Source organism: Rhineura floridana, chromosome 1, assembly GCF_030035675.1.
Source record: "Rhineura floridana isolate rRhiFlo1 chromosome 1, rRhiFlo1.hap2, whole genome shotgun sequence".
NCBI classification, from domain to species: Eukaryota; Metazoa; Chordata; class Lepidosauria; order Squamata; family Rhineuridae; genus Rhineura; species Rhineura floridana.
Window position 1 is genome coordinate 233,079,372 of NC_084480.1, and position 13,190 is coordinate 233,092,561.

A 13,190-nucleotide genomic window follows, 5' to 3' on the forward strand; every position below is an offset into this window, starting at 1 on the left:
GACCAAAAGTGTATCATAGATAACTAATCTCTGCAGTCCTTTGAAAGGTCAAGCAGTTGCTCTTCAGACTCCACATCCAGCAACAAGAGCCTACTGTAATATTTTCCAAAGGGGTAGCCATGTTAATCTGATGAAAGAAAAACAAAACAAAAAATCTTGTGGCATCTTAAAATAAGAACTTTATTATGGTGTAGGTGATACATCTGATGAAGCAGACTCTAGCCCACAAAGAGGACATAAAGTTGAGTACCACCCACTGCTTTGTTTTATTTAGGGAATTAGTATGAACATGTCATTGAAATCTAATAAAATATGGGGGGTTAACTGTGCAATTGGTTAACTTGTAGCCTTGGCTTAACGCTTCTCAAACTGACTAACAGTTGTGTGATCCATTATTCCAAAATCATTAAAAGTTACTTTTTGAACATTCATTGGATGGGTGGGGCAAAATTAAATCCTCCCAAAATTGTAGCAGGGAGAACAGTCTCCAAATTTTTTGGGAACAGGTTGATACTTACCTTACTTAACTTTAGAAAGTAGCCAAGGGTTTTCCATTTTTCTTGGGTTTTTTTAAAAATATTGGTTTTTTTTAAATGACCCTATGCCATTTACCATAGTGCAAGGCTGTCCTCAAAGCTTTTAACCACACTTCCTGAAATACCTTGCATTGCATCACACCCAAGTTATTCTGGGAAGTGTATCCAGAAGCAGAGTGGGGCTCTCTCCATAGTTTCCCATGCATCACACTTCCTGAAAAGACCTAGTAAGGTAAGTGGCAACTTCCTCCCAAAGGTTTTGGAGAAATTTCTCCTTCCCTGCCGCTGAAAGTGGCAGAAAATCAGGCTCCATGTTCACAGTGGAAAAATATTTTCAAGACACTGAGAGGAGATAATTTGTCCCAGTCTTAATTTAGACTGGGACAGAAGTCAACTTAGCTTGAAATCTAGATACAAAGCCCTGTGAAAAAATAACAGGCAGGAACGATTGTTTAACAGGCCTCGGGTATTTGATAAAGCCATCAACTTATGGAAAAAAGAAACAGCCAAGCAAAGGGGGAGAGGGGACCTTCCAAAATACCCCTTTATTTCATGTAACTTGTAGCTGGTCTAAACAGATGATTTGTTTCCCTGACTAATATCTAAATGGAAGGCATGTCCCTTTCATTTGCAAGATACTCACATAAAAGATGAATCTCTTTAACACATCTCGTACTTGCAAGTCCTTTTTCCCAGGGGAGGAGGAAGTAATAAGTGAGTAAGTAAAAAAGAATCAGTTTTCATTTTGTTCACTAGAACCATCTTGCCTCATTTTAATGCTGGGTTCAGCCTGAACATCAGAGGAGCATTATGATGTCTTGCACAAAAGAGTCTGTGTTTTACTGGGAACACCCAAAATAGCAAGCAGTAAGCAGTGACATACTGCGAGTTTTCAAATCCAAAAGCATAAGTGCCTGTTACTGGCAGGAAATTGTTGCTTCCAAAAGCTTTCAGAGGGCTCTGAAGTCAAAAGAACTCCTTCCTTTCATCAGATGTTTAAGCCTTTTCCCCCCTATTATTCATTTTTCTAAAGCTAGGAGGGCCTGGTGCCACACAGGTAAGTTTTCAATACCTTTTTAAAAAAAAAAAAACTGCTGGTTTTAATAAAAGGCTCATAGTTAAAGCAGCTTCAAATGGGAGTTCTGGAAAGACCAACACACTGGTTTAAAACACATGGACTGGAAGTAACATCTTTTGATTTAGATGGAAACCTTACATTTCAAGAAATGTGTTTTGGATCAGAGTGCAGATCTTTTTATTATTGTTGTTGTTGATTTCCATAGTACTTTAAAGAGTACAAAGTGGTTTACAATCCTATTGTTATTTGTCTTTCCTCTAAACAACCTAGTAAACAAAGTTAGATGGAGAAGTAGTGCTTTGTACAAAGCTACCCACCCTGGTGGAAGCTGGCTTTTGACCCCATTGCTATCTCAGATCAATGAAGTTTCTCAGATTGAGGAAGCACTATAAAAATTTGCACACAACCTTGTTGACTGAAGACAGTAATGGGAAAGAAAACAACAACAGCAAACAGTGATCATCTCATCATCACTGAATTTTTATTTATTTTTTTGCTGTTCAGCTCCAGTGAACTTTATTGCTGAGGAGAGATTGTCAATGGGTCTTTTCTGAAACTTCTTCAACCTAAATAGATTTTTTTGTGCAGACGTGTTCAAATTTTCTTTTTTAAAATTGTGTAAATGTTGAACATCACAGTAACAGCACAATCCAAAACATAGTAAGTCAGATGGAAGTCCTATTGAATTCAGTGGGACTTAGTTTCCGGTAAGTGAGTGTGTTTAGGGTTGCAGCTTTACTTAACTAAGGCTGCTGTCCTAAGCAACTGGACTTGCTTAGTACATTCTATTTCAGAAATTTCATAAGGGAATTATTTCTACCTTTGTGCCAAAGATGAATGATTATGGTAGTTATCAATCTCTGCACATAGAAAGCACCACAATTGAGCCAAAGATGCATGGAAGCAATAGTGTGTGTGTGTTCATTCAAAAGATCCTCATTTGCTTTTGCTGCTGTTTCAGAGGGAACAGTTCCCTTAGTCTTTCAGAAACAGTTTGAGACCTCATTTATTCTGTAATTCAACACCTTACTACAACAGTGGTCAACTTCAGCAACTCATATTTCTGTCTTTCAATTTTGGTTTCTAGTTCCATATCAGATGATCAGATAGTCAAGACCTCAAAAACAAACTGCCAAGATTTTATTGAAATGCAGAAGTGAAATTGGCAGTATACCATGAAAATATTAGAACTAACACTTTCCTCTAGGAAAGCACTGTTAAGAAATATACCGTAATCAAAGCTGCAGGAATAGTTCTGGATTTATTTATATGCAAAATTGTGATATTTTTCATGGGAGGAGGCAGAACTAGAACAGCATGGTGTATTAACAATGACTGAAACTATATAAATTAATATAACTTGACATACATTTTTGAATGAAGATCGAATTTGATCATATTCAGTACAGTGCTCTTTGGGGGAAAAACCACAACCTTCATCTACTACAAGAGTGGTTTCCAGACATTTGTCCCACTTGAAAATTGATGATGTTGTTGGTAGACCATTTAATGATTTTTCTCCTTGTAGCCATTCTTATTCCAAAGAAATCAAATTGCAATACAATAAAATACAATATAAGAAATAAAGAAGCAATAAAAATACAATTAAGAATTAGTATGGATATTCAATGTGATGTATGTGCCATTTCTCATCTTCAAAACCACAAATCCGCAGCCATGCCATGGACTGCTTGAATGAAGCTTGTGGATCACTGGTGGTCCATGGGCCACACTTTAGGAACCCCTGCACTACAACAGAATTCCTAGAACCTGCTGTCTGTAAGGCAATGGATCCTTGAAACTATTTTGTTGGTTTCTGAAGACCTACCAATACAGAGCATAAGTGGAACTGAGATTATTTTCATGTGGCCTTCCTTGTACCCCAAGCATGACAATACGTCAAATTAGATGTAAATCTTACTAAGTGTCTGGTTCCTGTAATATATATAATAAATTACACACATATATACTGGGCTTTTGTCTATGCTCACTTTGAGCACCAACCCCCCGGACACTCCTAAACCACCTCTTGCACACCTTAGGCACTCCCAAACCAACCCCAGCACCCCCAAACAAGCATCCCCCAGGCACCCCACTCACCAATCTCCACTCACAGTACCTGCATTGCCTCCAGGTGTTGGCATGCACCAGCCACCATGGGCCCACTGATGCTCTTCTGCTGTTCCTACATCCTTGTCTCCACTGCTGTGCCACCCTGCCACCCCACTGTCCCCTTGACAAATCTCACTGCCGTACAACACATCTAGGCTAACTCCCCACACCAACACCTGATCAGGCAGCTGTTGCTGCTCCTGTGCAGCACGCCTAGGCTGCTTTCCAGTCTCTTTCCCACCTCCATGGCCCGGAACAAAGGGAGTCTTTGTAGTAGTGATGCCAACCGCCCCCATGAAGCTGGTCCATAAGTTGGCCAGGCCACCACTGCCTGTGTGCTCACCTGCTATCTGCTCAGTCTCACCCCCTTCACTTGAGCTCAGTGCCGCTTGGCCATACTGCAGTTTGCAGCATCATTTGTCTGTGATGAAGCAAACTGCAGCTTGACAGGGTAGTGGCTTCCATTTTTATGTATATAGGCAAGAGATAGTCATTAAAAGAAGCTAGTATGATCCATCACACTTTTCAAGCACATACTTTAATGCTTGCTATAGTGGTAATGAGCGTTATAATTCACTGGCTCAAAATGTTTTGTTCTGTGCCAAGAACATTTTTTTTAAAATAACTTCATTAAAAATTGCAGTGGGAAACCTGCAGTTATGGTTACTTGTAAATTTGAAGTTCATAATATATTTTAAATGGTTTAACCAGGAACAATTATTATTATTATTTGCAAACAAGTAAGTCTTGCTTCTGTTACTTCTGCCTTTTCTTGAATGTATCAATCTATTCAATTTATGGATAACTAACTTTATACTAAAGGCAAGTTAAAATTAAAATCTTGAAGATAAAGCCATAATTCAACAAAAGTGAAGCTTGTTCCATCGATTAAGTGAGGGAGAAAACGAACCAAGTGCTCATTATAATGAAGTTTAGTTAACACAAATAACAATGTATAGGAAAATAATTGAGAATTGTTCAAATTAGGGTGCAGAAACACACAATAACACTATAAATGGAGTTATAGGCCTAAATTCAGCTTAACCCCCATTCTAGAATCAGAGTGCTTCACCCTAAAACACTAGCTCTTGATTCTCCACCCACAAGCAAATAGTTTTCCTATAACTTTTGAAAGATGAAGAGTTTTTATTTTATCTTTTTGACACTGTGAGATTATCCCAGCTACAATATGTTTTTAGGTAGATTGAAAATAGAATTCTGTTTCCCAAGATGTCTACAATGGAAGAAATGGCCATAGCTCCATCAAACAAAATAATCAAAAGACCAGCAATTAAAGAACCAACAATTTTTCCTGTCTTGAAATTTCTTTTCTTTTTAAAAACTCTTGTGTATTTAAAGGCATACTTTATTTTAAAAGGATATTGACAATTCATGTGTTTAAACAGGAAGTAAGATATATAATACTGGACATATCGTTTGAGAGAACTGATTTAGAGCTAAAATCATCTTTATTTTACCAATAATTATGAAAGAGTGAAGAAAAGAACTGCACATATTATGTGTGTCTGAAGACTAGTTCACACATGCATGGACATAGTTTGCTTTTCTCATTGCTTGATTTCTCACCATTTGGGTCATATTCGCTTACGCATGTTTGCCACTAAGGTCTCATCTGCACTATACATTTAAAGCTGTATTATACCACTTTAAATAGTCATAGCTTCCCAGAAAGAATCCTGAGAACCATAACTTGTTAACGGTGTTGAGAGTTGTTAGGAGGCCTCTTTTCCCCTCACAGAGCAACAGTTTCTAGAGTGGTTTAATAACAAATCCCTCTTGTCAGGGAACGCTGAGAGTTACAGCTCAGTGAAAGGAACAAGGGTCTCGTAACAACTCTCAGCATCAGTGTCAGCTCCAGGTTTCTTGGGCCCCCTGGGCACAACATACCAGAGGGCCCTTTGGTCCCATCCTTTTCTTCTTAAACCCCACCCCTCCATCTTGGTTCCTCCCCTTTAAACTAAAACAAATTTTGACCGATGGGACAACCACTTATTGTCAACCCCCCCCCGCAAACGTTAGTATTCCATTAGGTGTCTTTTTAATTGTTTTGTCAACCATATAACTTAGAGATATAACTTAATCTGAAATTCTATGCACACTTACGTGCAACTCTGGGTCCTTTGGGAGGAAGGGTGTGATATAAACTGAATAAATACATAAAATAAACAGATTCATAGGGACTTCCACCTGAGTAGATATGTACATAGGATTGCACTGTCAGATATAAAACTTCAACCCTAACTTAGGTCTCATCCAGACGACTGCAAAATGTGTGACACGCCCGCTATGTGTGTTCATTATTTTTCGGTCATCCAAATGACGTCTTGCACTGTTACGCATTTTCGCGGGTTAAATCCGCTCCTTGCAATACCAGCAAAAATGCGATTTGCTGTTTAAAATCGGGAATCATCCGCTGTGCCTTCAGGAGTTAGGATGCAATACTGCAGACTTTACAGCTGATGGGCGGTTCTTGGGCATTTCCCCTTGCCCCTTCTCCTCATTCCAGCCAATCACGTATCTGCACTTTTGCGCATGTGCAAGAATAAGCCCAGGAAAATTGAACCAATCATCGCAATGGTGGGGTGTTGGGGGGGGTCTGCAACTACTGTGCAGATGCATTTTATTTTTTGCCAGTCTGCAAACTGGGTGGCCGCTCTGGGTGAGATCTGCAATGCACAGCAAGTGAGAAAGGGGTGGTGGTTTCAGCCTGCCTCCGAAAGCTTTGTCAATTTCATTGTACTTGCTGGGGTTTTTGCTCCAAATCAGAAAAGCATACATTCGTTTAAGTGTAATATGGCAAATACAAACTAGGGCTTCTAGTCGGTTTCAAGCCTGCTTTGTCAATTTCATTCTCCATGGGAAGGAAAGGGAGAAGAAGGGTGTGTGTGACATGTTTCTTGCTTTTTGGGAGAAATAAGTGCAATTGCCAGCATTTGTATCTCCTTAGATATCAATAAAGGCAGAAAAGCATACATTCGTTTAAGAGTAATATCGCAAATGCAAACTTAGAAAAGGGCTTCTGGTCGGTTTCAAGCCTGCTCCAGAAAGCTTTGTCAATTTCATTCTCTGTGGGAAGGAAAGGGGGAGGTAACACGTTTCTTGCTTTTTTGAAGAAATAAGTACAATTGCCAGCCTGTGTATCTCCTTAAATATCAATAAAGGCAGAAAAGCATACATTCGTTTAAGTGTAACATCGCAAATACAAACAAGGCAGGCGTGAAACCGACCAGCAGCCTTTCCTTCCGAGGTGAGAACTCCTTTACAGCCATATTGTGCTTCGTTGCAAAGGGGGAGAGGAGCATACATAATTTTTTGGCTGACCAATTGGTTGATAGGGGGAGGTTTTAGAGGCAGAGTTTGGAAAAAGCAAAAAGAATGTAGGGGTCTTACCGCTGCGGGTGCGGGTGCAAAAAAGCGTTTTTTTTTAATTGGGAAAGAGCGAACTAAAAGGCAAAGTGAGGACTATCAGATGACAAGCCGAATATGGAAACCGTGGATTATCCCGCTCCGTTTGGATAAGCCCTTAGTGGTAAACAGAAAATGTGCATATCAGCATGCACAAGATCCCTTCAATCCCTGGCAAGTCCAGGTAGGGCCAAGAATATTCTGGAACTCTGGAAAACCACTGCCGTTCAACCTAGACAAGGATGTGAGCTACATTGGCCTCTGCAAATCCTTTCCATCTGGAATATCAAAATTCAAGAATCAGGAAGTTTCTAGATTAGCTTTTTGAGGGGGTGAGTAAGGGAGGAGGGAAGAAGAGGAAAAGGTCCAGTTGGACATTGCTTTCTCTTCAGGGAGGGGAGAGGGAAAAGGACTTGGGGTAAAAGCCTCTGCCACCACTGGTTGCAAGCAGGCAGACCTGATGGGGTTTAAATTTATTTATTTTCTAAAAGGGGGTGGGTGACAAGCACCATTAGTGTATGGGTGACACTAGGATTTTTGTCCCAACGTTCATCACTTTACACTTGCTTACACTGAACCAGATTTACTATTTTAATGCTCATTCACCCAGTTTTGAGAGATGCATTTAGAGTTTTTCATGACCCCTTTTTGTTTTAACCACTCTGAACAACTGAGTATCATCAGCAGTAAACTTGGCCACCTCAGTGTTCATTTCTAACTCCAGGTCATTTGTGAACAAATTTAACAGCAAGACTGGGGAGTGGACTGCACTGGGATAGGTATGCCAATGGCTGGATTTGGTGAAAGGAACTTTCATATTATCTGCAAATCCTTTCCATTTGAAAGATATCACTACCAGAACTCAAGAATAGGGAAAACACTTTCAAGAGGACATCTGGAGTTTTTAGTATAGCTTTTTTGAGCTGGGGGGCAGGAACAAAAGCATACTGCAGACTTGAGGTGCTTTCACACTGCACTATATTCCGTTATTCTGATGATTTCTTACCTGGTAATTTGCGCATTATATTTGAGCTTTCACACGACATACCGGGTAGCTCTGGAATTCTGGTGGAATGTAGTTCAAGAGTAGCACTAATTTCCGCAATAAACGATACCAGAAATAATCCGTTAGCAAGGCTGGGAAACCAGAAGATCATGGGAGTGTTTCACTAGCTGCTGCCGCTCACGTGACAGGCATCCCAGCATGCAGTGCATTCCTGCCCTTTAGTCACACAGGTCTTTTTTTTTTTTGCCTGATGAATGTTGTACCGGTATTCCGCATCGGCGCAGATAGCAGAATTTCCCACACACACCCGTCTTGATACAACTAAAACAATTTAAAAAGTCAGATCCTAAAGGGAGAGGGCTTGCATGGTGACAGGACGAGATCTTAGACCTCCTACACAGTGGGGAACAGTGTGCATGGGTGAGGCATGAAAACAAGCTGTGTGAAAGACAGTTGCGTGAAATGCCACAATATCGGCTGAAAAAGTACTGTTCCTTATCGCAAGAGATACTGCAGTGTGAAAGGGATTTTAGAAATTGGGATAGAAGTGCTACCTTTTTAATCCATTAAACTAGTGCTATTAGTCCCATGTGTGAAAGCAGCCTTGGGTTAACAGTGAAATATTGGGTAGAGTGTGCTTTGTCCCCCTTCCCCCTTTTTATAAGTTCTTAGCTTACTGTGTATAGGGGCTTTGTGGGGTTGCTTGTTTACTGTCATAATGCTTACTACTTACTTATGCAAATTCCAAGAAAGTGCAAAGCCTCCCGCTCCCAGCTGCCGATGAAAGGGCTTCCTTCCAAGGAGGGCTGGAAGGAAGGGAAGATTGGTAGCCTTGCAGTGGGCAACCAATTCAGCTCCAGGCAGAGAGAATGTGTGCTCTGCTTTTAGGAGGCATGCACACAACAGAGAAATAAGCAGTTTTCAACGTGAAGCGTCTACTCAGTAGGAGTGACTCAGCTGTCATGAGTGGTAAGGAGGATGGTAAAGAAATCTAGAAGCCTAGAAAGCAAGCAGTGTGTTGGGCAGGCAGGAGATGTTTTTTTCCTAATGGGGAGGTGGAGGGCAGCAGTGGCAGCATGGGCAGTAGTGTCAGGCCTGCTTGGGACAGTGGGCTGCTGTTAGGTTTGTTTTGCCAGAGGCAAGAGGTTCAGGGGGATTTCAAAGGCAATGATCAGACCAGTGGAAAAGATTTACAGTGCTTGAAATGAGAGCAGTTGGTGTTTTATTACAAGCAAGGCACTAAACAGATAAAAGAAGCTCTTGAACACAGTTTATATTACATTTCCTTTCTGTTTTTGGGATCCCCAAGTCAGCAACAACAGAGAGATCCCAGCTGGCCAATAGGTACACAGCACCTTGCTGGACTTGGTCTGTGTTGTAGCTCCCCAAACAAGATTTAGGGAGACTTATTTATACACAAAAGAGCCCCTGGACCTGGGCGCAGGTTTGCACCTGTGACTTTACTTAGTTATACCTTTTGGGATTGTTTTTCATCTGGTCTCACACTTCTGCCTTTGTTATCAATTCTGTTGGTCAGTGTCCTTGAGCTTTGTAGCAGCATGATTCACTGCACCTGCCTTAAAGGTGAGGTTCCTAGTCCTTAGCTGTGTAAGAAAACATCTTCACTAACAAGCCCTTGGTATCCATAGTCCATTCTGGCCAATTAAAGGCTTCTTCTTACCACATTCATGTTATATAAATAAAGCCTCCCCGCCTTTTGTACTGCTGTATACTACATAGGCAGTGTGAAATGCACGGAAGAGGCTCACCTGCCTGGAGTGCAGGAGCATGTGACAGGGGAATTGAGCATGCCATACTAAACCTCCTTGTTACATCGAAATGTCTTGCGAGATATTTTCCTAAATAAGGTTGTGTGCCCTTGGCCAATGCCCCACCTGGGGCATATCTGCCACTGGCCCTACTCAGCATCCTTCACACACTACATTTCCCAGGATTCTTGGGGGGAAGCCGTGACTGTTTAAGGTAGCATGATGCTACTTTAAATGTATAGTGCTGATGGGGCCGAAATTACTACAACAGCACATGATGAATTGACTTTCTTGAGTACAGTGTTTTTCAATGGAGCCAGTTCTCACAATCAGCCACATGCTATCAATCAAGTATATAGTGATTTAGTGTGAAGAAATCAAACTGATAATATAAGGTTACCAAATATTGATGACTGTCAGGTTAATGAAGTGATGGAGCTGCATATGCGAACTAGCCCCAAATGATTGGATGTCAGAGTAAGAGTATTCAAATTTCCCCTCATGCACTTATCAAACATGTGAAGAAGTGAGATTGTACCGCTACACACCAAGCACTAATGAGCCAGCCTGCTTCATGCACTGTCAGTATATCCATTCCCTTCACAGTTTCACCAGTCATATTGCCAGGGCAGGGCATGTGGAGAAGCACAAACCTGTGACTGGGGTAGTATGGTAGGCAGGCCTTCTGGGAGCTCTTGGCTTCTAGGAGTGATCTGACAATTCATTGCATGAATGGTACATGTATGAGGGAATTTTAAATGAAGTGGTATTCAATATGTGATGTTTCAGTCACACATGTATGTTATGACTTTTCAGTCATCAAGTGATCAACATGTTTCTATGAATCAGCCCCTGAGACAAGAAATGTTTCTATTGTTTTGATTGGTTACAGGCAGATTAAATCCATGCCTTCCTTCTCTTCTTTGTTTAGCTGTCTTTTTTCATTCATTTTATTTATAGTGATCGGGTTGATATCTGGATTATGGTGGCTCTGCCACACCTGCTTTTTGAGAATTTCCTATGTCATGCCTAATTAGGAGCAGTCCTTACATGACTCATTTGTCTCACAAATGAACCACAGTGGACCAAAAAAACCTTAATCTTGTTTGAAACCTTATCTGATGAGCATCTGGTTCAGTTTTTTATTCCATTCTCTTGCTACTTGTTTTAGTCCATATATATTTTTCTGAAGTTTGCATACAAGTGGTTGTTTAAATCCAGGAGGTTGTTCCATGTAGATTTCCTCCTTAATTTCGCTGTGTAGGAAAGAAGTCTTTACATCTAAGTGTTCAACATACATCTTTCTGGATGCTGCCACACTTAAATATACTTACTGTGGTATACTTCACTACAGGGGCAAATGTTTTGTTGTAATCTTCATTGTATTTCTGGGAATAGCCCTTGGTTACTAATGTGGCTTTATTTCTCTAGATTTCCTCTTCTGCTTGTTGTTTTGCTTTGACAATCCATTTACATCTCACAGGCCTTTTGCCTGCCAGTAGTTCTGTGAGTGTTCAAGTCTGATTTTTGTGTAGAGCCTCTATTTCCTCTTGTGCAGCTTTTCTCCATGCACTAGGTTCTGTTGCAGGTATTATTTCTTCCCATTTTGAAGCTTCATGTGGTGCTGCCATCTTTGTGAAGTAGGGCAGTCATGTAGCTGGGCTCATTTTGGGAGGAAGGGTGAGATTTAAATTTGATAAATAAATAAATAAGCTGGTATGCCTTTGTCGGATCAGGATGAGAATCTGAGTTCTGGTTCAGGAGCCCCGTATGCTTGCATTTTATTCTGCTTCCTCTATATCCCCTTCTGCATATTCATGGTCTTCCAACTCTCCCATACTCCCTATGAGTAAGGACCATAGCTCAGTAGTAGAGCATCTGTCTTGCACGCAGAAGGTCCCAACTTCAACTTCCTGGCAGAGCTGCAGATGTCTCCTTTCTGAAAATCCTGGAGAGCTGCTGCTAGTTAGTGTAGGCAATACTGAGTTACTGATATTTGATATGTGATGTTTCAGGGGAAGGGCCATAGCTCAGTGATAGAATGTCTGTTTTGCATGCAGAAGGTCCCAGGTTTGATCCTGGCATTTCTAGGTAGGGTTGGGAGAGACTGCCTGCTTGAAAACCTGGAGAGCTGCTCCAGTCAGTGTAGACAGTACTGAGCTAGATGGACCATTGGTCTGACTGAGTATACATTTTTGCCAACTTCCAAGAAATAAAAATAGTACTTTCTTTATGAAGAATTAGTGCTTGAATTTGCTTCCCCTTCTCTTTTCTCCTCCTCACCTCTCCTCCCTTTTTTGATACTGTATTTGATACTGTATCTTCCAGTAGATTATGAACAGGATTTTTTTAAATCTTTGTATAGGATATAGAAAACTTTATGCTAGTAGTAGAAATGGATTGTGCTGTCATAACATAGTGTTGTGAGTTTGGGGGTTGAAATAGATAATTTCTATGAGTCCCCTTTGAGCCTCCAATTTGGAATCCTGTGCCTTGGGTGAGAAACTCGCTCTGCTGGTCAGATGAGTTTCTTTTGTTAAGTTAATAGAGTGGCCAGGTTGTTAATGGGTCTATCAGGTGCCCAGCAATTGGTGAATGGGCCAGGAAGACTCTTTTGTCATTGAAACTCTTCAGGAAAGCCCCCCCCTCTTGGGGCCTAGGAGAGGCTTGTGTTTAGAATTGTGTCAGAGAAAGGCTGGAAGTGGAGGCAGGCAGAGAGACTGGCACTCTGCACCATGGCTTTAGGATGCCTCCTGTAACACTGAAGGAAAAGCTGGATATTGGACTGCTGATGCCTTGAACCCCTCCATCCTAAGCTCAGGTTGGAATGTGTGTAAATAAACAAACCATATTTCATAAAGATACCACAGTCTCCGCTGACCTTTTTCCCAAGGAAACCAAACCCAGGGCAAGCACAGGGATCCCTGGAAATCTCACTGCTCGGAGATTGGGGTGGGGCGCAACAATAGTGTTGTTCATTCACATTCTATTAAAAATGGAGGACTCCTGACTGTATGCTGCCACTTTGGCAGTAGTGTTTTTATTATGACCCCCCCACAAATCCTCTGCAACATAATCATAATGGTCGACCCCCCTCAAAAAAATATAGCATTTCTGCAAGGCCCCAAAGATTATACCAGTCTTCAGGATACATTTTTGCAACAGTGAGGATTGATTTACATTACCACCAAAATCAACAAAAAAGATTGGGCAAAATACATTGGTTGAGTATTAGTAAAAAGAAACAATGGGTGGTATCTATT

General features: G+C 41.0%; 1 protein-coding gene across 1 annotated transcript in view; it reads left to right on the plus strand.

Annotated features, from left to right (window-relative positions):
- The first annotated feature begins 1,465 nt into the window (after positions 1–1,465).
- The window catches only part of LOC133375583 (cadherin-19-like), a 219,632-nt gene continuing 207,907 nt past the window's right edge, over positions 1,466–13,190 (plus strand). The window contains exon 1 of the mRNA XM_061607330.1: positions 1,466–1,593. The gene's annotated coding sequence lies outside the window, so the exon portion shown is untranslated. The remainder of the gene's footprint in view (positions 1,594–13,190) is intronic.